Below are 13119 nucleotides of genomic sequence, written 5' to 3'. Positions count from 1 at the left end.
GCTGTGCCTGGTGGCTGGCGATGGCTGGCAATTCTATTGTCAGCCCTTGCAACAGTGAAAGGGGCTCCATCTGTATATGGGATGCATTGTTTAGATATATGAGAACAACCAACTTACTGCAAGACAATAAGGTTACAAAAATTCACATTTACTTACGCATGTCGAAGGCTGCACTGGGCAGGCGGCTGATATCACATGATGTCAGCACCCTTCCCGATTTCGGCCATATCCAAGGCAAATATAAATCAGCCACGACTGTGTTTTATTTGCGAACGGGTAAACAAATTATTCAATAGCCGGTGATCATGAAATGATTTTTCATCCGTATGTCCGCATGCGAATGGGTGTCAGCATACGCATCAATTTGCATGCAAGAGCGGAAATTCTCTCAGCGGCAGGGGGTGGGCAATCACTTATCTGGTAGGTGGCATTTACCCACTCGCTAAGTAGCGAAAGAACGCTGTTTGGCAATATGTACAGGGATTTTCTTTGTCTTTTTCATTTTGCACCCTTATTTCCATGTGGCTGCTATGTTGACAGATGCAGTTCAGGAAAAAATCTTGCAGTCATGTAAGTTCATATATTGTCCAGCAGACAGGAGAATAGACAGAGATTTGTAGGCCTCATAGCAACATTTTGAAGGGGCCCCTGTCTCAGTGCTTCTAGAGAGACAGCTATGCCTCATAATACTACTCTTTCGAGGAGCACTAAGCTGAAGAGCAGCTGGACTATGACCATGATAATGACTGTGTGTTTCCAAGTTTTTTATTTTAATTTTTAGTGACACTGCAACTGGAAGCCTAAAATGCAGCTTCCTGTGCAGCGCTGATTATTCTCAAAATTTTAGTGCCCAGCTGCTGTCACAGCTTGCCGAAAGGGTTGAGGATGAAGTGCATTGAATGGACTGGATGACCAATGGGCAAGACCTCTAGTGGCCCATGGAGGAGCTTTAGGTAGCCATAAAGTGTGGGTTGGGTTTAAGTTAGCCAGTGGAGCATTTAGAGAATGGATGATGTTTCGGTAGCAAGAAGAAGAAGAGGGGAAAGGCCTCAGAATGCGGTTCATGGGTTCAGGTACAGTCACATTTGGGCCTATTTTCATGGGAGGCCTAGACCTGCAGCTCCATCCATTCCATTGTTAATACGGCCTTTCCAACTATAGGCTGAAAAATAGCATACTGTACAAAAACAAGTAAAAAATTTACCTTAGCGTGTAAGTGTGTGTGTGCGTGCATGTAAATATGTGTTTAGGGCTGAGTAGATGGGCCAAGCGGCTCTTGTCTGCCATTAACTGCTATGTTTCTATGTGACCATATAACATAGAATGTATTTAATCACAAATGGAAAAAAATACTACCCAGTCACTTGAAAAAGGTGGCAAAATGTTCTTTAGTTATTTGGGATATTAAAAAAAAACACAAGCAAAAGTAGATGGCTGAGAGCTAAAGAGAGATGTTGTGAGAAACAATGGCATGACCTTTCATCGGATCAGATTTCTCATGCTGATACATTGTAATTGGGAGATATCGGGCCAAAGTTGCATAGTGAATGGGGGCCTTAAGACATACAATTTTTTTTATTTTCGTATGTATATATATTTTGAGCAGCATGTTAATTTAGGTTTAAAACAAACTTTTTTTTACCAATTTTTTTACTGACAATCTGTCATTTTTTTTTTATTTTTTAAATTGGAGGATTGTTGGAGGCTTCTTTAGCATTCACCCAAGTCAACTCTTTGGTTTTATTTGAGTTGGTACAGGACACTATTTTATTCTTTGAATTATTAAACCAAGTATGTCTAGAAGTGAAATCAATTAACAAAGTGGCAGTTCATCGCGTGGTAAACATAAGAACAGAAGATGTGTGCCTTTTCTCCTCCCTGTTTTACCTGCTGACATTGTGTGTGTCATGTTGCCAACAACTTGGCTAAAGTTCTAACCCTTCACTGTGAGGATTACCGGACAACAATATTCACAGTTAATAACCAGTTAATGACTGTCTTCATTCTAAAAATTCCTCTGATCCTAAAGACTACCACTTCCAGTTCAAGCAGCTGCAGTTACAAGTGAACACTTGCAATGCTATGATCATTAACAAAGTCCATGGGCAGAGGTCGAAAGTGGCCTAACAAATTACTGCTTTTCCTATAGCCAGTTGAATGTTGCCTGTTTTAGAGTCAGCTCCTCTGAAAGCCACAGCCTGGCCATTCTTCAGCCTGAGACTTGGGGTTGGAGTCAGTCGCAAGATTACGTGTTATTAGAATCATATCATTTGTAGGAGGCCCCCTATTACTTCATAGTAACAGAAACACATTATTAAATATATTTAGGAATGTGCAACCACATATGAAAGAAATAGTTTGGCCTACATAATGGTACCACGCAGCATCCGGTAACCCATCTCCACAATTCTTGTGACGAGGACAGATGCGTGCTAGTCTGCTTCTATAATTGGGAGACCGATAGACTCACCCTGCACAGCCGCTAACATCACAGAGAGCAATGCGGTGCAGATAGAAAAATAATCAACTATTTAGCCATTGTTTGATTGCTTTCCTTATAAACATTGCTAAAATTAAGTCATATCATAAATCCACTACATAATATCTCTCCCGTCCTCACCATTGTTAGAAAGTAGAAATGGGGCTTTAAGTGAGTCACCTTATCTGAGACCAAGGGATACACCATATACGGCAAGTTAAAAAGACTGCCCATACTTAATTGGTATATTCCCAACAGAGGGATATACATATTATCTATCTAAAGATTCTGCTGTTAACAACAAGTAACTTTGTTGCACAACATGAGATACTGTATGACTGCATTTATGACACATAACTCTGTTCAGTGGCGTAGCTACATATGTGGCAGACCCAGTGAAGTAACTATAATTTATGCACCCCCGCCGAACATTTAGCAGCGCACCTCCCACCCCCAGTAAAGTTAGCAACTCTCCCCCTAGGCCACCCATGCCCCCTCATGCCTCCTTACCCCTCCACTCGGCAGGGACCCGCAGATCTTCTCTGCGGTGCGGTCCCAGCTCCCCTCCTGCTTCTGCTAAGAAAATGGTCTATCACCACTGTCTGCTGTTTGGGGGGCGGACATTTTATGATTGTCCATTTCCAAAGCAGCAGTAGCCAAGAGGGGAGCCAGGACCGCATGGCAGAGAAGATCTGCGGGTCCCTGCTGCTGAGTGGAGGGGTAAGGCACGGGGGCATTGGCGGCAGGGGGAGGGCGCTGCCAACGCTTTCAAAGCAGGTCCTGGCCACAGCACAGACGTCTGTGCAGCTGCAGCAGCATTACAATAGCCCTGCAGACCCCCGGCACCCACACTTAAACAGTGCCTCCCCACAACCGCTTGGGGGAACGGCGCCAGCTGGGTCTGTGGTGGGTGCCACTGGCTGAACTGATAGGTGACCCTGGCAGCAGTGTGCTGATCTGGTCCCGCCTTGTACATATCTAATAAGCGGGGATCCAGTGCAGTGCATATTGAATGAGTGGGTCCCCACCTATGCATATGTAAGAGTGGGTCCCGCTCGGGACCAGCTCAGTGCACTGCTGCCGGGGTCGCCTGTCAGCTAGGCCAGCGGCACCCATAGTCCATCAACTCGCCCCTTCTTGGGGGGGGAGGGGGGCGCTGACAATTTTTTTGCCAGGGGGAGAACATTTTCTGGCTTCGCCACTGACTGAAAAAACACAAACAACTATCCATTGCAATACATGTTTAATAAGGCCACGATCATTTCATGACTGAACCTTATCAATAAAAGGAGAATAATAAAACACACAATCGCCTCGCACGTGCTATGTTTTAACACACGTCGCTATCACACTGTTTGTCTCATTTATGTGGGTTTTTTTTATATTTCGCTTTTTTTAATAAACTTATTAAAGGTTATATTTTATTGTGACATAATATCTCTCTTTTTTCTCTTTGGTGCACCACGATCAGACAAATTCTTTCTGTCCACCCAAACCATTCTTCAGCCTAAAAGATCGACTAAAAAATTATTTAACCAGGAAGTCCTTCAAAATTAAAGTTACATGCATTTCTTAAAAATTCTGGGTATTTAGCTAATATATCTATTTATCTATCTATCTATCTATCTATCTATCTATCTATCTATCTATCTATCTATCTGTCTATATGCCAAATAGTGTCTGGTACTCGTAGCTAAATGATGATATCAATGAATGAAGAGACCCACAACAGCAGGTAATGCCAACATTTCAGGTTCTGGACCCTTTATCAAGACATGTCTTGATAAAGGGTCAGAACCCAAAATGTTGGCATTACCTGCTGTTGTGGGTCTCTTCATTCGTTGATATCATCATTCAGCTACGAGTCCCAGACACTATTTGGTATCTATTATTTCCCAGTGGGGAGCATGAGCACCGTACAAGTTGGTTTCTATAAGTTTAGAGCTTGGTATCTGTGCATCTATAGGTATATATATGGATATATATAGATATAAAAAACACATACACATTCTACAGAATTATGTATAGAAAAGTATTACTACTTTATAGAAAATGTGTAACAGATGTAGCCAAGTTCAGCTTTGCCACCTTGCAACATGCAGCAATATGTATGTTTACAGTATGCATTTACATGTCTTCAAAGATGAGTATGACTACACATGTACTTGTACTCTCAACATTCAAAAGAGATAAATTGATGATTAAATCTGGTAAACATCCAATAAAATTAAAAGTTTTACTTTTTGCAGAATCACTAGTCAAACTACTGACATTTGGAAATGTGACTAGTAAATACAGCTAGTGTCTCATGTTAAAAGAAGATGAATTAATTAAATCACCTAAAAAAAAGCAAATGCTCACCTTTAAAAATATAATTTCAACTATACATATTTGGTATTTCATCCGCACCTGTGGCGATGTGGTCATTCAAGATGATGTATCCACACCCCATTCAGCAAGTGATGAAAATTTAAAGAGGGCACCAGTAATTCCCTCTTATGTTGCCCACTGGTACCAGGACCCTATAGATCACCTGATGGCCATGAGTAGGATGATGCATTTACCATTCCACTTTACAGGCTTTTCAGTCAATTAACTTGATCACTTTCTTGTTGTTTTTTTTTCTTCACTAGCCAATATACAAGCCGAAGAATGATCTGTAATCAATGTACCATCCTTCATGCACAATTGCCTCCCATGGATGTTTAAGTTTAAGACCTCTTCTACCTCTTAATGCACATAAATCAATCCACAGTATGACACCCTTAACTAATTGCACAACTGCGTACCTTTAGCTTCCATTATAGTGATACCTGTAAATCTGGGATCACTGGTCAGTCGTAAGGTGCCATTGATAAGTGATTTCAAAATAGAATCTCTTCTCTACTTAGTTACACAAGGGTATAACTACCATAGGTGCAGGGGGTGCCGCTGCTATGGGGCCCAGAGTTGCTGTCTAAGTAATAAGTTTTACATACATTTATCACCATCAGTTGCTAAATAGAGGGCACTTACAAACTTTTGCTATGGAGCCCACTAAAATCTAGGTACGCCTCTGAAAGTACAGTTCTTATCTTCAGTGAAAAGATCTTCCTTCTGCAGGTAAACAAATGTGAAGTGGCGCTTAGAAAATTATCAATAAAAATTTTAATAAACATACCAAATAATTAATAATAATAAAAACAGGTGTATAATGTAAACAATGATGATAGACAAAAATATGGAGTTGGCCAGGACTAGTTTTACTATGCGATGAAAAAGTCCCGTTCCTATTTTGCCGCCTTAGGGAAACAACACAGTACCAGATATGTGTTTGGTACTCAAAAGAAAAAGGGGGGTAGCAGCGCTGGCTAAAATAAATATGATTAATTTAAAATAACATAAAAACAGTGAGGATTGGACTGATTGTACAGTTTAAAAGAAATACAATTTATTAAATGTTGAGACCAAAATAATGCTGGTAAAACACAAGGGGTAAATCCTGGGGAATAAATAGCAGTAAGGGACTGTCCGTTCCTATTATGCCTGGTACTGTATACTGGATTTCAAGAGGTAGGGGCAGATTTATTAAGCTTGGAGAAGAGATAAACTGGAGATAAAGCGGAGAAAAGGTAAAAGGAGATAAAGCACCAGCCAATCAGCTGTGTTTGAAAAAGACAGTTGGGAGTTGATTGGCTGGTGCTTTATCTCCTTTTACCTTTTCTCCGCTTTATCTCCAGTTTATCTCTTCTCCAAGCTTAATAAATCTGCCCCGGAGAGTGGTAATAGTTACCAAATGACCGCTGGAGGCTTGTATAGGATGGCATGTGCAGCAGATGTCCTCACTAGGTGCGGTATAGGAGCCAAGGCTAGGTTACAATTGTAATCCAAAGTTGGAGTGGATGAGGTTGGCTGGTTCGGGTAAAGCAACAGTCAATGTTGGGGATAATAGTGTCCTGTCCACTCTCTCCTGTCTGATGCATTTCGCTGTCTAGGGTACAGCTTTATCAAAGGTATAAAGGAGACTGTCCATGAGGGTTCTTTTATACCATATACCGATGACAGAATACTTGCACCTGTGCATTTTATCATTTCATTTTTGTTAATAAAGGCTAAAAACTAAATCAACAGAAGACAAAGACAATATATCATAAAGAAGTTCACATAGGCATAAGTAAATATCTAAAACAAAATAAATAACTTAAATAGTTTATTATAAAACATGATTGTGGTGTGGCTGTAGACCAATCAAATAAAAGTGGGTGGAATGGTAAGCAGAGGTTTTCCGCAAACATAATGTGAATTGCTATGGTAACAAACCCACACCCAATCGGTGTGAAGGAAATTCCCAATCATGTGTTAATCTCGTGATTGAGTGTTCGGTGTGCACTCTCTCTAACTTATATGATGCTTTTGCTGGACTCTGGTGATGCTGTCCACATGAGCACTGATGCCATGCACTTTACTCCTCCTGTCTAAATATACTTGGTATATACATAAATAGGTACTTATGTATTATCTGGACTCCCATGTTAAATGCATCCCATTTTTTCATACCCCTACTATCCAACTACGCATGGAGTTGACTCTATATAGTGTGGCGAGCGCAGCGAGCCACCGTGCCCGAAGCGTGGCGACCGCAGCGAGCCCCGTGAGGGGACACGGTCTCATAAGAAAACCGGGAGCCCAGATATTACATAAGTACCCATAAATATAATTGGTTATTAGATAACTGAATATTTTTTTATCTGGATGTTCACATCAGGAAGGAGAGATATTTGACTAATAGTATAGTATGTTTTAAGTCTTATAGCAGAATAAAGGGAAGAAACTATCCTTAATAGTCAATTGAATATATATTCCACAGTCCACAGAGGTAACACTGGGGACATATCACATGATAGAGATATACTAGCAGATATATTAGATAATACTATTAAGCACAGCGGCTTCAGTAAGACCCCTGGGAAACAAGGAGTCCATTTGGTACATCCAGTGCACCTCTTCTGCAGGCATTCTTGTTTCCCAAAAAAATATAGAGGGTCAGTAAGAAATTCACGGAGGAGCCGCTTCCATAAGACAGTTGCTTGGTTGAATAAGACAATTAATAGAAGAGAGTGTAGTACAGCGGGAATCTTTTTTGGGGATCCACCAAATGAGATTTTGAGGTCATCCCTCCATATATAAGTAAAATGGTGCATTTCACAATATCTGTAACATTTGCATGAAGTTCTTTAATACAGCAAATTCAATTTCAACAGTTAAATACAAATGATTGCCAAATCATTAACCTTATGACCTTATCCTGGAATACTTTGAATATTGCTTGTTTTATTCTAGCAGCTCCTTTTAAACTCAGGCAAAGTTATTAGGGCTGTTTTACACCATTTATTGTCTGCTGAAGCAGAAATTTAAAATCACTGAAGATAAAGTTGGTTTTCTTCAGACTCGGCCAACCAGAACTCTCAAATTCCTGATTAGGTTTTCATCATGCCGTCTAATAATAGAACTTTATTATCCTTCGTTATTGATACAAATTTTTTTTTTCAGGATGAAAGCCAACTCTTCTGTATGGTTTTGACTTCAAATGCCAAGCTTGAAATGCCAAGAGTAGGAAAAGGACTGACAGCATCTGTGCCAGTTTTAATGATGATCACACTGTGATCCCTTTCATTTTAAAACGTGTTGATAGCCTTTTTATGTATCTGCTCAGAGTAAAAGGGCAATAACCACCCAAAACTTTTATTGCCAACACTTATATTTCACAAAATGTACCAGACCTGGTGATAAAAATGCTGTCTTCATTGCAGATTATGCAAACACATTTTAGTGCATAATATGTATGATCAGGAATAACAGCCTCTCATAGTCAGGTTAATTCTCTAAGCAGATTAAATTATTACTGCAGAAACTGATTTTTTTTCCCTACTGCTAGTTTAATCGCGGTCTCTTATAAATGCAAACAAAATAAGACAAGTCGGCCTTTTATCAAAACTTTACCTAACATACATGTAAAGGACACAGAGGCAATTAGGAGTCTTGAAACTTCACTAATACCATGTTCTCATTGCCACCCCTGCAAAAACCCCAGTTTTTGATCCCGGGTTTTTGCCAGGGCACAGAAAATCTCAGCTCACAGATCCCCTTCACATTGCACTTTGGACCTGGGAAATTCCTGCGTCTGCCCAGTTTACACTGGTTCCTGGGTCTGCCCTGACAACAATTGTCAGGGCAGACTGTTGAAAGGCTGTTGAAAGGCTGTAGGCTATTGAAAGAGCCGCTTTGATTGAGTTTTCCTGTAAACTCAGTTCTCCAGCACTCCTAGCACCCACGAGAAATATATCTCCAAGAAAACGTTACCAATTTCGATTCTACTTAGTGCAACCATCTTGTCCCAGCGTCCAACTATTCATTGGATTTAATTATCCTGAAAAAATCAAACCAAAATATCATGTCTCAGTTTAGTCTCACTAGAGATCTGGCAGAGAGAAGAGACAAATTAAAAAATGACATTGATTCATTGTTTTCCAATAGAGAAGATATAACGGATACCGCCTCAGGAGGGTGGTTCGATGATCTGTTTGCCCTAAAAACAGCCCTCATGAGGCAAAGTAAGACCTCTTGGAATCGAAGTACTTTCGATAGTTATTTAAAAAACAATCTTATCCCCAGAGGTCTTAGACCCAAAGTGTTCCCCGCCTTTGAATTGGCGAATGGGGAATTGAAGAAGGAATGGGAGGCAGTACTATCCAACTGTTCAAAAAACCTGATACAAATCCTCATGAAACATGATGATATTGTTTTATCACAACTAAATCAGGAGATTACACAGTTGGGAGACAAGCTCAAAAACTTCGAAAGTAATGAAGCCTTCTTAAAGAGATACGAAAAGTATAGGAAGGAAATTGAGACTTTTGAACAGGAGATAATTGAAAGAAAACGGAGAAAATTCCAAAGGGATAAGACAGATTACTCCCTTAACCAGGTTTTTAGATGGAACACTAAACCTCGTCAATTCAGAAATAACACCAATATGCCTAACATCAGCAGCTCTGAAATAGAAACGTCAGATGGGGATTTGTCAGATAACCAATCTTCCCAATGGGATCACAGGAGGGTTTTTTTAGGGCAAAACCAGGCCAGACAAGAATTTGGAGAAAGATCAGGAGGGGGAAGAGGAGGTCGAAGACGAAAAAGAGACACTTTGGACTGGAAAGGGGATCCAAGGGAGAGGAGGAGATACCAGAATTAAACATAACAGCTGAAGTGGTAGGAGGAGAGGATGTAGACTCCCTACGAATTATTAACCTGACGGATAGAACACTAACTAAAGATCAGGAGAAAATTCTAAGTAAAGGCCTCTCCTTCTCCCCAGCTTCTGATTTCGACCGGTTCGAATGCGAAAAGGACCTCCAACTTTTTATGAGAAAAATCCTACTGAGGAAATTCTTTAGTAGAAAAACCTCATTTGAAAATAATGGCGAAAGAGAAGCAACAGGACAACCCCCATTCACGGAACAAGATCTTTTAGCCATTCAAATGTTGGAGGACCTTGAAAATGAGATCGAATCGGAGACTCCCCTCAACCCAACTCCAATCAATAACAAGATAAAAAAGAAATCCACTTTTTTTCCTGACAGTAAAATCTGTCCGGCTGTACAGGTTTACCAAGAAATGGTATCCCAGGACTTGGATGACCTCATGAAGAAAAAAAGAGGTTTAAGAGATAACATCAGTAAGCAAGAAAGATCTGCTCTGTCTGAAATAGCTAAATGGAGTGATGTAATTGTGAAAGCATCAGACAAGGGTGGTAATATAGTCCTCTGGCCAAGACCCATGTATTTAGAAGAACTGGACAAACACATAAAGGACACCACCTGCTACAAACGATTAATTTTTAATCCAAGTAATCTCTTTACCTCACAATATAATAAGATCATACAAACAGCCTACACTAATAACATCATTTCCAAAAACGACTTCGAATTCCTGAAAATGGAAAAACCTAAGACCCCCACCCTGTATTTGCTCCCCAAAATACATAAAAATGAAAAGAAACCTCCGGGAAGACCTATTCTGTCGGGTATGGGGAGCCTGACAGAAAAGGCCAGCATTTACGTGGACCAACATTTGAGGGAACACGTAACTGCACTACCGTCATATGTGAAAGACACTACAGACGTGTTAAATAGACTGCAGAACATCTCAGTCAATCCCGGAGTGTGGCTGGTGTCCTGTGATGTGGAAAGCCTGTACACCAGTATCAACCATGATCTGGGTGTACAGGCTGCCCGATATTTCCTAAATATGGGAACCCGCTCTGACTTCAACGAATTCATTCTTGAGCTGTTGGAATTTATACTTACCCGGAATTTTTTTGTATGCCAAGAATCCCACTACCTCCAGGTTAGGGGGACGGCAATGGGGACGGCGTGTGCCCCCACATATGCTAACCTCTACCTGGGGTGGTGGGAGAAGGAAATAGTATTTCATGAGGCTATGGAGGAATACACTGATAACATTCTCATGTACTTCAGGTACATCGATGATGTCCTCTTCCTCTGGGAAGGTGACTTGGGGCACCTAAAGGAATTCATAGCCACCCTCAACAACAATAATTTAAATTTGAAACTCACCTCTGAAATGAGCCAAAAGGAGATCAGTTTTTTGGATCTGAAAATCCGGATCAACGATGAAGGTATCATTTCGACCGATCTTTATCGCAAAAAAACTGCCACAAACAGTATTCTTCATTCCGAGAGCTCCCATTTGCCCGCTACCATTAGAGCCATCCCCAAAGGGGAACTGATGAGAATAAAGCGTAATGTCTCAGACCCAGAAGTCTTTCAAATACGGGAACGAGAGTTACAAGATCGCTTTAAAAGAAGAGGGTACAGTAACAGACTGGTGAAGAAGGCAACTAGGCAGGTTGAAGCCCTTCCCCGTGAAACCCTCTTGAAGCCGAGAAGAAAAGACAACACTGACTCGATTCGCTTTGTAGGCACCTTCAACGTGCATTGGAAAGAAATCAATTCCATTCTCCAGAAACACTGGGATATCTTAAAGGTAGATAAGGATCTTAATGCCATTCTACCTCCCAGAATACAAACGTGCTGGAGAAGATCACGTAACATCAAGGATCACTTGGTCCAGAGTCATCTATCTAAAATATGCGAACCAAGATCCAGCAGAAAAGGCTCTAAAAGTTGTGGCCACTGCAAAGCGTGTAAATTCATGGTCCCTAAAGAAGACTTCAGCGATAAAAACTCTAAAATTTGGAAAATACAGAGTTTAATAACCTGCACCACTGTGGGCACCGTATACCACCTGGAGTGCCCATGTGGAAAGGTATACGTGGGCAAAACATCGAGGCCTCTGAAAACGCGTATTCTGGAGCATGTAGGGAGTATAAGGAATGCTCGTGCAGACTCTCAGAAATTCAAAAACCTCACCTCCGTCGCCAGGCACTTCCTACGTGAACACAATGGAGATCCCAAGGGCCTTATGGCTTTCGGAATGAGGCACATTCAATTGGGCATACGAGGCGGTGACTTGGACAAACAGCTTCTACGTTTCGAGACCAAAATGATTTATCTTCTGGACAGTCTTTTTCCGAAGGGACTTAATGAGGCAAATAGTTATGTGCCCTTTCTCTGATGAGATGATCTGAGGCATGACAGATCATACCAACACTAATCTTCTACTCCCTGTAGATTATTTCTACAAAGGAAGTAATCGTATCCTAAACACCTTGAGGGTAACAAATACAAAGAATATAATAACACAAAAAAACTTTTTCCCTCTTTCCCCCTCCCCCCCTTTTCTCTTGTACGACCCCCACCATATCTGCATGAGCAAACAGCAAAAATTATCCCCATCTGAATAATTTATTATTATTTTTATGGTACATTACACATATGTACTGCACAAGAATCTCACATCACCAATAGAGCACATATTCATATATAAAGCCACTTCAGACCCACATCACAATATGCCAATTACCCTTCATTATTATTCTAATATGATTACTGTACCACTCAGGAGATACAATATACTCTCAATGTAGAGTTATGGATAAACAATAAAATCGACCACCTAATTAGTTATAAAACTCCTAAGGACCATAATGAAAAATCAATGTGCACATTGCTTGTGAGAATATGGAGAGAAGGGACCACTGTACCAACGGCGCTTATTAAAAAAGGAAGGTTTAATAACCTTATCCATACAGTAGGGCATACCCCATGCTGGTTCCAGGGCTGGGGCTATGAACAAAAATCTCAGCATCACTTCCGGGTACGGAACGATAACCCACATGATTGGTCAAACAAGACCACATGTGAGACCAAGTGAGGGCGCACATGACGCGGACGCCAGTAAGACGTCCGACCTCATAGATCACGTGCTACGGGACGCAGATCACCTGGTGCGGCGACGCCGACCAGGTGACACGTTCACCCGACCACGTGACCCAACAGGGAAGTGAGATTAAGATGTACGTCACCCGAGGGAGGCGGGTCAATGTCATAAGTACAGAGCGGCGGTTGGCTCACGCTTGCACGTGACACCAACGCAGACACCACATTGGGGGGAGAGATAAATAAATACCGATCAGCTGGGACAAACTGGTTGGCCTTGAGAAAGCTGAAACCAGCGAA

This window comes from Crinia signifera, chromosome 3 (assembly GCF_055691185.1).
Source record: "Crinia signifera chromosome 3, ASM5569118v1, whole genome shotgun sequence".
Lineage (NCBI taxonomy): Eukaryota > Metazoa > Chordata > Amphibia > Anura > Myobatrachidae > Crinia > Crinia signifera.
This window is presented reverse-complemented; position numbering follows the sequence as displayed.